This window comes from Calidris pugnax, unplaced genomic scaffold, assembly GCF_001431845.1.
Source record: "Calidris pugnax isolate Ruff unplaced genomic scaffold, ASM143184v1 scaffold15, whole genome shotgun sequence".
Classification (NCBI taxonomy): Eukaryota; Metazoa; Chordata; class Aves; order Charadriiformes; family Scolopacidae; genus Calidris; species Calidris pugnax.
In genome coordinates this window covers 6,947,215-6,957,527 of record NW_015090774.1, presented here as the reverse complement: position 1 = coordinate 6,957,527, position 10,313 = coordinate 6,947,215, and positions in this window count along the sequence as shown.

Sequence of the window (10,313 nt, the reverse complement as noted above, 5' to 3'; positions counted from 1 at the left end):
GTCATTGAAAGACTAATCAAGAGATTAGAATCCTTTGCACTGTTGCAAAGGATTCCAATCATCATATGGCTCAGCCTGGTTCCTTATGCTAGGTCCCTCAGCAGCATGGCTGCTTTCATCTCTTTGCCTAGCTTTGCAATAGCCTGGAGCATCATAAAACCCCTCAGCCCTGTGCCCTTTGTTGTATATAAGCGTATTCTTTCACAAACTGCCTGGAACAGACATACTTCAGCTAGCATTGAAGTCTGTCTAAATAGGAATGTTTTGTGGTTCTTTTGTTGCTGTTGTTGTTTTGTGTGGGAGGATGATACGTTTTGTTGATTTAAGATGTTTCTGCAATTTTAGAGAGGTTTTTAGTGGTGCATTTGGTGTTTGAAAGCAGCTGGGTTCTTTTATCTCTAAACTTGCCAAATGGAATTTATTCCATAAACCCTGTGGCATTTTCCAGAATATGCAGCCAACCTTGACTTTTTTAAATAACTCTCTAGCTTTTTTTCCTTGTGCTGTCATCTTGTTTTCCAGGTATTTTTGGTACAGAATAAAAGCTTGAAAACACATGCATAAAGCAGGCGTATTTCAAAAAGAAGCCTGAGTTTTTGAAGAAAAATGGGGTGAGAGACAAAGGCATATCAGAACATAGAGCTGCTGGGCTTTTAGGATCAAACGTAGATCACCAGTTTCATGCTATGGCATGCAGAGACATCTCAGAACTCACTTATAGCTGGTAATTGAGCACATGGAAATTGTTTCTGTGAAAATGAAAAATCATGAAATATTGCATTGCCCATGCAGTGAACACATGCCATTTTGTGGATCAGTTTTCTATGCAAATGGTTTTTATTTTATTTGGATTGGTCTTTGCAGTAGGGGTCTAATTCAGAGTTCCCAGTGAAATAGGAAGTAAGTCACATTCTGAACATTTGGAATGTCACCACAAATATTTTTGTTGAGTATTGTAAATGGAAAGTTCAAAACTGTTAGAAAAGACTTCTCTATTCAAACACATTACAGACTACACATGTAACTACAACTCACAAACCCCATAGTACATAACCTTTCAAACTTTTATTTTTCCCTTTATCTGGATACTTGTGTTGTATTGATAATCTTAGGAAAGAACGGTGATGATAATCAAGCTAATAATGCCCCCTAAAGAGGGGAAGTATGGGAAACTGCTGCCCAAATTGTAGTCTTGTCATATATTGGACTTGTGGTTGATGACTACTTTTTCAGAGGGAGAAGTATCTCTTGTCATTGCTGGGCAAGGAGCAGGAACATTCAATACCATATTTAATGATGATTTAAAACATTTCTGATGCAGTTTAGGAATATACGGTATACGTGTATGCATATATCAGGTTCTTGCTCAGTGCTGCCTGGCCTGGGTGGAGCACTATGACATGAATAATTTAAGAGGTCTGGGTGGTAACCAAGGTCCTGGCATTCTCCCCATAGGTCGCTTGCATGCAGGGATATCTCCAGTTGATGTTAATCAGTGGGGATGGCATTTCCTCCACAGTGACACTCTGCACTGCCAGCTTCCCAGCCATGTAGAACACCTTAGAAAAAGGAGGTCCTCCTTACTTTTTCTTTATTCTGTATGATTACTTGTTGTGGGGTACTGGCACCTTGAAAATGGGTCCATTACCCGTGTCTTAATGATCATCCACACCCATCAAAGCAGAATGTTTTATTTATTGCCAAATAACCTAAAATCCCCCATAAGATAAAAGTGGAAGGATAATTTATTTACATTATCCAAATATAGACAGCAAAGTTAGTAGGTGCAGAGGCAAGCCAAAAGGAATAAAAGCAAATCTTTATATCTACCTGTATTTTAGCTTGTTTCCAGCTAACAAGCAGTCAGAATACTTTGGTGCTTTATGGCTGGGATCCAGTTCTTGGGCAAAACCCACTGCTTTGGTTTTAAATGTCACTGAAAAAAGCCTCTGTTTAGGAGTTACTTGTATGTGATAACTGGCCAAACTTTTTTTGGAATTCTGCTCAGTTTCAAACATTCCCTCTCTTTCTCTTCATGTTTTCCTGTAGTTCATCACTTTTTTAGAGGACCACTGCTTTGTAATAGCTCCGTTTAATAACATTACATGTGACAGCAAAGAGATTTCTTTGAATTAGTAGATCTACTCTGTTCTTTATTACCATGTATAATTTCAGCTATACAGAGGGACTGAATGTTAGTGGAACTACACTAATGAAAGAAGAAAATGAAAAATAATGCCTATCTTGACTTTAACTTGTCTGTATGTATGTACTATTTCCCAGTGTCTTTGCACATGCACATAGGCTAGTTAATTGAGAGCTGCTTAAAAACTCTGTACAGCACAGCATAATTGCTAGGATAAAGTGTCTTATGAAAAATTTGGATTTTAGCAATTAGTGTTTTTGTAAATTTTTTGTTTGCAATGGAAAAAACCAACTTTTAAACTTTCACCTTTGCTCTTCTTCAGACCATAGACCCACTTCTTAAATATTGTGGATGAAAGCCCAACTCCGCTAAGGCCTGTAGCAAACATCCCATCGACTTCACTGAAACCAAGATTTTGCCCTAAATTTTATGAAGTGGTAATGCACTACTAAACCACACATGCCATAATGCACACCCAAAATGCCAGTGGTTTCTTTTCAGGGATTGGCAAGAATCCTGTTGCGAGATCATGGCGTATCAGACCACTGTTTCTGTTGTCAGGTATCCAGCAGAACCTTTGTTGGTATGCAGAGGAATGTTATTAAACACTCCACTCCCAAAACTGTTCTTAATGTCAAATGGACAGCATACATTTTTACATGTTACTTTGGGTTTTGAATATAAATGCCTATTTCCAGTGCTTTCAAATTTGTCCATGAATACGTGAGATTCATCTGCAATTGCCTAAAGAAGTCAGTATCATGTTTTAGCATGGTTTCAAAATACCATAGTTTTGTGTATGAGCACGGTGTAGCATAACCATCCTCTGAAGATCTCTGTTATGAGCTTCTCCAGTGTGTTTCTGGGTTTTTTCAGAAAAACTTTGTCTAGACATAGAAGTGTAAGAATCCTTAGTGCTAAGATTTCCAGCTGTAATTCTGTATGACACCTTCCTACGAACTGAAATAATTTTCTATAGATCACTGTAAATTTCAGAAAGTGGTACTATCCATCAGTTCTGAATTGATCTAGATAACAAACTACTCATCAGAGTCTTTAATTAATATGAACTTGAATCTGTACTGCTCTGTCTAAGAACTGGGCACCAGTTGTAGTCACACAGACTGGAAGTGCCAGAGGAAACACGGAGCTGTTAATAGTGGAGATGCTTCCAGACAGTTTACTAGGACATCTGAAATAGATGTATATGCATTGTGGCTGACACCTTTAAGGGTGTTGATGTTTTTTTCTTGGGTATACCACGATTTCCCAGAATTACAGTCCTTCTTATGGATATGTTCAAACCAAATTGCTTTTTGTAAAGGATTCAGCTCATAGTCTACACTGTTCATCTTAAGTCTCCATATTTAACTAGATTTTTATGTTTCATTCACTGAGTTAAAGAAGCTTGCTTCCTGAAGAGACTTAATACAGAAGGAAGACTCTCTAAAGGTGTAGTTCTCCTTACAGTCAAAAGATGGTAGTACAATTTCTATTCCAAATGGCCCAGCAACACAGAGCAGTAGCTATGCGTCCATTGTTTGCATTTACAGGCAGGGATACGGCAACTAAAAAAGGGTGAAAATCTGTTGATGAGGTCACAACAGCCTGTTGTCTGTCAGACAGTGGTTACGACCATGATCTTCTCTGGTAGTCAGTAATTCTGACTGTGGCCATGATGGCCATGTTTAATTGGCTCTAATGCAGCTATCGAGCCTGCTGGTGCCAGTAATTGGCTCTAATGCAGCTATCGAGCCTGCCTGATGGATACGTGTAGTGAAGGGCTTAATGAAAGGCTTAGGGCCTTGAGAGAGTATGAAATGAAAAAGTCCTCCTCACCATCTCTGGTGTTTTCAGTAATGTCTCTAAAAGCAACAATTGAGGTAACTAAAGCAGCAAGTTTAATTAGGCCTAACTATTGATTAGTAGAATGTTAATCTTGAAGTATTTTATAGTGAAGTGCGAATAGTTCATAGCAAGAAAATGGTGCTTCTGTGGAAAACAGTACTAGAGTTTCCTTAATTTGAAAACAAGAAAAGTCACCATGCACTGATTGCCCAAATAGAGATTTAATACAGGCAGTTCCCTGAGCAATGTGGGCTCTTCCCATCACATCTTATTTTCTAGGAGTACAAACCAAATAAGATGCTGATGCTAAAGAAGAATAAATATTTATCTGCTTTTTTCACTAGTCAACAATGAAATTTCAATCCCATTTTGTCTGTAATGAATCCGGTTAGAGCAGTTGTTTACTAGGTCATACTGCTGATTGCAGCAGGAGCTGGAAAACTGATTTTACACAAGGGATACATGATGTTCTTCAGCAAAGTAGAATAATTTAGGATTAAATATTCCTATCACAGAAATATTTAGAATGTGATACTGCATCTGAGCTGAGAAAGCAGGAACATGGCTGCATGCTCGGTGTGCAAAGATGGTGAACGAACATTTGTATCTTTGAATAATATGGTGAGTACCTTTGTACACACTGAGATGTTACAGTGAACCTGCTTTGAAATAAGACTGATAACTTGAGATCCTATAATACAAGTGCTCTGCTTTTAGATATGTAATACCTACTTCAAGAATTCTAGTTCTGCACTGCAGTGCCTGTAAACACTGTGCTTAGTCCTAACAGGTTACGCCTAGGCACCAGAATTAGGCACCCTATGGAATCAATGAAGAGCCTTCAGGCTCAGCGTAGAACTAGTCAAAAGAAAATAGTGATCTCAGGGACTTTGTCAAAATTTTATTGCTTTCAGGAACCAAGGTGCAGTTGAAAGCCACTCATTATCACATTTTTCTACAGATGATTCTCTTAGGAATGTTATCTACTGCAGCAGGATTGCATTTGGAGAAGGCAAGACAAATAGTGGTATTTTTTAATTCTCAGGCTTCAGATTGACAGGTACAATGAGATACATTGCTAAAAGAACTGTGGGTCAAGGCAGAAGCCTGTTTCTGGGGTGGATATGAGAACATTATGCTGCAAAACCACGGGTTTGTTTTCTGTTTCCTGATTTCAGGCTCAACCTGGGAGCAGGAGGAAGTTTGCAGCTCCTAGAGTCAAAAGATTAGTTCCAGGCAGTGGGATTATCTGAGATCAATCTCAATAAATCTCTGTATTATCTAGGGAAAATGTTGGTAAGAGTAGACTCATACCTTTGATTCCTTCCCACCAACCAGAGCCCTCTGACTTCTAGAAATTAAGGAGTGCATGGAAAATGTGCAAAATCTGAAGGAGAGAAGAGGTACTGCTAATGTACATCATTGCAGCTCTTTCCAACAATCTCTGTCTTAATTCACAGTGATTTCTGCAGCATTCTAGTTCTCTGTGGGAATTCATTTTTTCAGACATGGCATAGTGTGTGGTTCCTGAGTTATAAGTAATCCATTCAAATAGCTGATTTGGACTTGAATGCTGGAAAAGATTGCTAACAAGTGTTTTGAATAAGTGCTCTCATCATTTCCATTCCACTTGGAACCTCCACACGCCCAGAAAGTTGCTCAATTCATTCTAAATTGGAGGTAAAGCCATAAAGAGCTCAATGTGTTAGTCACATTGGAATATAATTCTCCTGGTGGATAATTTTGGTTTTTGTGTTTTAACTTGTTTCCTTTTACTTAACAAACATAAAGACATTCCAAGTAAGTAGTGCTGATTGTGGAAAGTTCCCTCTGGATGTCCCTGGAGTCTGCAGACATCCATTTTAGTTTAGAACTTCTAGGGCACAAATGGTGTCACAGGAGGCGACAAAGTGTCTCCCCACTGACTTGATGAAGCAGGAGGCTAAAGGTAATTATTTCTTGTTACTTTTGAGCTCCCTGGGCTAAAAGGGCTAAATGGAGAAGTCATGAAAGCTGGTTATGGTGATGGTGTTGAGGTACTAAAATGCAGGAAGAAAAGGGAAGATGGACAAGAAAAGGACCAAATTGTGACAACAGCTGCTCATTTGTTTTCCAAATAAAACTATGTTTGACTTCCCTTTTACAGATACATCTTCCCTTGTGTATACCAACACCTCAGTTCCACCTGCTGTCTCTTACCTGCTGTCCTGTAGTAACTGTAACCCAACCAGACAATTTTATTTAATAATAAAGGCAGGGTGGACCCCTGCAAACAGGACACTGCATGTACTGTGCTCAAGAGGCTTTTGCTAGATATAACGTCATTGAAACAGGTCCTGATGTGTCTGAAATCATGAATGGCTGTTAAAGGCGGAACCTGCAGCACTGAAAAAATGTCTTTGATGTGTCTCTCAGTCCATGAGACAGCTAAGAAGCTGTGCTATGCCCTTGGATGCAGCGCTCTCTGGGTATGAAACAAATTCAACAGCACTGTGTTTCTATTCCAAACTTATGTCAATAGATACAGCCCAGACCTTCGCAGAGAAATACGGAAACTTGGATAATTTTCTGCCTGAATTAGAAACCCGCCATTCTTTGGAAGCTTGCAGAATTACGGGTAGATGTAGTGCTTAGCAATATGGTTTAGTGATGTGTTTGTCAGTGTTAGGTTGATGGTTGGACTATATGATCTGAAAGGTCCCTTCCAACCTAGACAATTCTATGATGCTATGAATTATAATGTTAATGGCTATGTATCTGAATTTCCTGCCTTTCTGGATAAAGTAGTAAGGCATAGATGAAGCTTTCACCTTTCATATCTATGCTGACAGAACTGTACAATTTCAGGTGGTCAATGACAAATTTTACTCTTCTGTAAAAGAGTAAAATCTGTTGTTATCTTAATGCATCCTCCTGTGCTGTAGCTGTGTAGGCCCCGTGCAGCTCCTTTCTACTCTATCCATTCTGCATCTGCATATCAGATCAAGATAACTTCTTTTGATGTTATGGTGCTTTTTTTTTTTTTAAGTTTAAAAGCATTTGATTTCATATGCATTTTTTTGGCTAGAATGTGTGCAGAAAGAGTCGGGTACCAAGTACCACAGAATGTTAAGTGGCAACCTTTCAGGTAGGATCCATTTCTTTGGTCTGGTGATGCAAAAGAAAATTTGGAAGCATGTGGGGTATTTTTGGATTGAAAAGGGAAATGTTTTCATGCAGTCTTTGTGATTAGAAACTTACAAATCCACCACTCTGTAGAGCAAGGAAAGTTATCAGGTCACAAGTAGATAGTAGAACTTGGAGGCTGTTTTAGGTTCAAGACAACCTTGTCACGAGCACAGACAGCTCAGAAAATTCTTGACATTCTGCTGTAATAATACTTGATCCAGTAAATGGGGGACTGTTCTCAAATATTTCTGGAATAAACAATTTAAGATTGAAAACTATGGACTTTGGTTAGGGAAAAAGGCAAGACATCCTGACTGGGATGGACTTTTGAGTTCCTATGTTGGCCTTTTGCAGGTCTCTTGATTTTTCTACATCACTCAGCCGCCTTAGGAATAGATAGACTTGCATTTAGCTATTCACCAGGTTTATTTGAGGTGAAGCACCTTGTTTAGTGATAGTGCTTTGCATCTTACATTGTCATAACATGTAATTTCACAGAGCAGTCTATGTTCCACTCTCCAGGCAGTTGAACATCATCTCTGCTTCTCACCCTAGGGAGTGACGAGTTCATTGGCCATGTCATGCAATCATATCACAAAAACCTTGGGGACTGTCAGTGTTTAATCTGCCCTTAATGAAGCCTGCCAGATCAGTTTACACTATTTGTCACTATTTTCTGGCCTGGCTGCCAGAGCCTTGGCAATGATTTCTGCTTCTAAAACAAGGAAAGAAATAGGCAGGCCTGTAGCTGGGAGAGTTAACTGAAATTGAAATCCATGAGAAACCCAGGCAGAAATCCATCTTTGATCTGTTTCCTGTGTGTTCTAGGCTAGATGAAACCAGATTAGTTTTAATCCCCATAATGACTATTTCCTTGGCTGAACTCAGGCAAGATCCGTGCAGGGACTGAGGCCAGATGTAGGGCCTGCCTACTCTCTGGGGTAGAGTAGAGTTCAGGAACCCTCAATCTGGAAAAATCACAGTGGAGTGCAGCCTTGTGCATAGCATTGGGCTTATTAGTGACCATACACAGAGCCAGATTGTGCGTTTCTGCACTGAACTCCCCAGCGTTTCTGGTTTATGAGTCAGTATGCAGATTCCTGCCAGCTCAGGTGGCCCTGCTCCCATATTGTAGATGTGACCTTAAGTACCTAATGGCCACCTTAAGTACTTCAGGCAGAAATGTAGGTCTTTGAAACCTGCCACGTAACCCAGGTGTCTGGAGATGCTAAACAGCAGCAAGGGCTGAGCAACTGGGCATGTCCCTCATAACTAGACACGTCAGGACCATCACAGAAGACGCTCTTCTCTCTGAAGCAGTTACTCCAGCAGAGCTCAGAAAGCACCTGTTGAACTCCAAAAAAATAGCTCCTGCCACCAGGGACACAGAAATCTGATTCTACTCCTAATGAACATCCAATTATTGAAGCAGAGATTGGATTTTCAAGGTTAGTGCCTTAAACAACAGTCTGACTACTAGGCTACACAGTGGTCTTTGTTCTTTCCCTCACTCAGTTGTTACAGCAGAACAGAAGCTTCAGGAGGGTTGCTACCTTAGAATGACCTAAAAAATATGATTAAATGAGGGAATATTGGTTAAACTTTTATCTGGCTGCTAGTAGAGTTGAGCCCCAAGCTGTCATGTTTCGAGTACTGTAATTGCTTCTCGTGTCTTCCCAAGTCAGCTTTTGTGAGAAAAGGCAGTTAACTCAAGAGAATGGGTATGTATGAATCCTACTTGGAGATGGGCATTTTCCTACTGCCACAATGAAGATACCAAGTCAATGGAGAGAGTTTAAGATCTCTTTCTCAGTGTCTGGCAGTCACTAAGTTAGGCAGCTCTGTGGTAATGTACTGACTTTTGTGGGTGTCATTCCTGTGGATTGCTTAAGCACAGAACTCTTGGCAGGGGGATTTGCAGACTGCAAGGCACCTTGTGGTTAGGAACTGACACCCCTGCCTGTGCTTCGCTGTGAATCTGTCTCTCCCTTTATTTACTGCTAAGATTTTTTGCCTCATCCAAATCATGTCAATCCATGTAGACAGAAAGGAGGACCTTTTCTCTATAATACGGCCATGGGAGGAAAGAGACTGCAGTATCAAAAGCAATATAAGTCTGATGAGCAGTCAATATGCTGGAAATGTAAGTAGCTTTTCTATGTAAAAGCCTAGCATGGAGTTAAGTGAGGTGGTATGTTGTCTAGAGATTTCTTTTGGAGTAAGTAATGTAATGCCGTACAAAGGGTTTCTATCGACACTTCTATCTCTGAGCAAAGCCATATGTAATGTGTTGTTATATATTTTTTTAATGGACTTGATGTAATGACATGGGAAAAGATGTGGGAAACATAATAAATACTGCTGGAATGGGTGGATGCCATTTTAAATAACCACATGAAGTCTGCCTTTCTCAGCTGTATGGTGGGCTGTAGGGTTGCTATCATGTTCAGCGACGTGCGCCAAACACTGTTCAATTACTTTTTTTCTCTGAGTCTATTCACTGAGAGACCATTATTGCGGATCCTGGGCTGTCAAGAGAAGCTTAGACTCCTGGAATGAGCTAACTCCCTGCTGGAAAGAAACTAACAGCAAGTTCACAGGTTACAGCTGCATCTCTATGTGCTTGAGTCCTGTTGTGAACGTAAATCTCTTTTGTTAGTGTAACTGCCTTCTCAGCAGTATCTCAGCCAGGTCCTTTACAGTGTGATCAGAAATCTGGGTAGCTTGAGATCCCCAGGTAGCTAAAGGCAGAGTTTAAATAACAAATGTAAGTGCTGTAGGTTGACTTACAGGAAGTACAGTGATATGAGTGAGATGCCCACTCCTGAGGTTGGTGCCCAAACACTGTGTCCTATCCTTGAGGAAGCCACAAGTGTCCATGAATTGGAAGCCCACAGGATATTTACATAGCTAAATGGAGAGGTATCCAAATTAATGCTGCCTCCATGCAAAGCTGGCTAGATGTTACTTGCTCAGTCCAGAAGCCACGTAACCACATCAGTTTTCGCTTTACTTAAGCTGATAATCTATGTTGGGAGAGTTGATGCAGCTGAAAAGTAGTGAAGCCCTCTAATTCTATATCAGATGTTTGGTTCTTTTTTTTTTTTTTTTTATATAACCTTTTAAGTTCATTGCCTTACTTTCTTTTAAT